This window comes from Lactuca sativa, chromosome 2 (genome assembly GCF_002870075.4).
Source record: "Lactuca sativa cultivar Salinas chromosome 2, Lsat_Salinas_v11, whole genome shotgun sequence".
Taxonomy (NCBI): Eukaryota; Viridiplantae; Streptophyta; class Magnoliopsida; order Asterales; family Asteraceae; genus Lactuca; species Lactuca sativa.
Genome location: NC_056624.2, coordinates 166,025,485 through 166,028,108, shown reverse-complemented (window position 1 = coordinate 166,028,108; position 2,624 = coordinate 166,025,485).

Sequence of the window (2,624 nt, the reverse complement as noted above, 5' to 3'; positions counted from 1 at the left end):
GTTGAAGGTACCCAAGCAAACTGCTACTCCTGAAGAGCTTGCTGAATATGAGGTACATGAAGGAGATGCTACAAAAGTGGCATGCATCATGATGGCCACCATGACAGCCGAGCTCCAAAAGTCCTATGAGGACTATTATCCTTTTGAGATGCACCAGGACTTGATGGACCGCTACCATCAAAGTGCTCGTCAAGAGCGATATTAAATAATCTCCTCCATGATAACAACCCAAATGAAGGATGGTGAACCCATCATGGGCCACATGCAAAAAATGCAAAGGTATGTGGACCGTCTACTGAAGCTGAATGTGAACTTCCCCGAGGAGTTAGCAATAGACATCATTTTGCACTCCTTACCATCATGTTATGATCAATTATGCATGACATATCACATGAACAAGGAATAAGTCACCCTCAGCAAACTTCAAGGACTCTTGAAGACCGCCGAAAGTGGTCTAAAGGGTAAGTTGGTTGTTACTACTCCTAATCTAACTCCAACTACGGCCAATGTCTTGGCAATCGGGAATGGCAAAGGGAAGAAGAGAAATAACCCTTCTAAGGGTACCAAGGGTAATACCCTTGAAGGATCCTCTTCAAGCAAAACCAAGAAAGGTTTTTTCACACCTTCTGCTCACCGTAATGAGGCTGAGTGCTTCTATTTCCATGAAAAGGTGCACTGGAAGCGAAATTGTCCAAAGTATAAGCAAGATTTGAAGGATGGGAAAGTGAAACCCAACCATGCAGGTATACACACTATATTGTCTAATAACTCACCGCATTCTAAGTCTTGGGGTCCTTGATACAGGTTGTGGTATTCACATATGTTCTGATTTGTAGGGACTAAGAAGAAGTGAGAATGTGGAGCAGGGAAAGATAAACTTGATCATGGGAAACAGGAAAGCTTCACCTGTCGCCAAGATACTAGTTTATTCCTTAGTGCTAAATAGTGGGTTTACATTAGATTCTAATAAATGTTATTATTCGCCAAAAATGGCAAGAAATGTTATTTCCTTTCATGCATTGTATAAACAAGGTTTTATCTTTTATTTTGATAATAATAATGGTACGTAGTATTGATGCTTTCTTTAATAATGTTCTTTATTTTAAAGCATTACCTTGTGATGGTGTGTATGAAACTGTATCTGTTGTAGATAACCTAGGAAATAATGTATTGTGTATTGACTCTTCCACTAGCTTAGATAAAGCATCTTTATGGCATTGTCGTCTTGGACATGTAAGCAAGAAACGCATAGGCCACCTCCAAAAGGATGGAGTCTTGGAGTCATTTGACCTAAAGTCAGATGATAGTTGTGAATCTTGTTTGCTTGGTAAAATGACAAAGTCACCTTTTACTGGCACTTGTGCTAGAGGTGAAGGTTTGTTGGAACTTATACACACAGATGTGTGTGAACCCTTCAGAACCGCCACAAGAGATGCTAATCGCTTCTATGTGACTTTTACTGATGATTTTAGTAGATATGGTTATGTCTACTTAATCAAGCATAAGTCAGAAGCCTTTGAAAAATTCAAAGAGTTTAAGCAAAGAGTGGAGAATCAGTTGGGCAGGAACATTAAGATGCTTCAATCTGATCAAGGTGGTGAGTATCTTAGTTCAGAGTTCCTCGACTATCTCAAGGAATGTGGGATTATATCACAATTGACACCTCCTGGGACACCTCAGTTGAATGGTGTAGCTGAGAGGCGCAATTGGACCTTGTTGGACATGGTTCGTTCCATGATGAGTCAAGCTTCGCTACCAATCCCATTTTGGGGGGTATGCCTTAGAGACCGCCGCCCATCTCCTTAATCTAGTCCCTACAAAGAAGGTTGCCAAAACATCTCATGAGGTGTGGACTGGAAAAGTTCCTAATCTAGACCACATCAAGATTTGGGGTTGTAAGGCTTTCGTGAGACGCGAGACTCACGATAAGATCGAACCTCGAAGTGAGTGGTGTCTTTTCATCGGCTACCCACAAAAATCCTTTGCTTACATCTTCTATAGACCCAATGATAATGTGGTTTTTGTAGCAAGAAGAGGATTCTTTCGAGAGAGAGAGAGAATTCATAAGCCAAGGAGACGGTAGGAGGCAAATTGATCTTGAGTAAATTCAAGAGTCAAGTGGTGAAGGAACCTCAATCTCTAGCCCTCAACCTGAGGAGGAAACTCTTATTGAGCCGACTGAAGAATCTATACCTCTGAGGCGTTCCACCAGAGTTAAGTATGCACATGAGCATTTTTCATATTACTGCAGAAGGTGAGACATTTATCAGTGATAACACACTGGTAAATCTGGATGAGCCTAAAAGCTACACGGAAGCCATGGCAGGTCCTGCGGCTGCTAAATGGAAAGAGGAAGAGATACAGTCCGTGTATGACAATCAAGTTTGGAACTTGGTTGACAATGTACCTGATCGTAAAACAGTTGGGTGCAAATGGATCTTCAAGAAGAAGACCGACATGGATGGTAATGTACACACTTACAAGGCACTACTGGTTGCAAAGGGTTATTCTCAAACTCCGAGAGTTGATTATGATGAAACCTTTTCACCACTGGCCAAGATTAAGTCTATTAGGGTTTGTTGGGTTTTGAGCAATCTAACACTTCCTAAGTGTGCATGCAACCC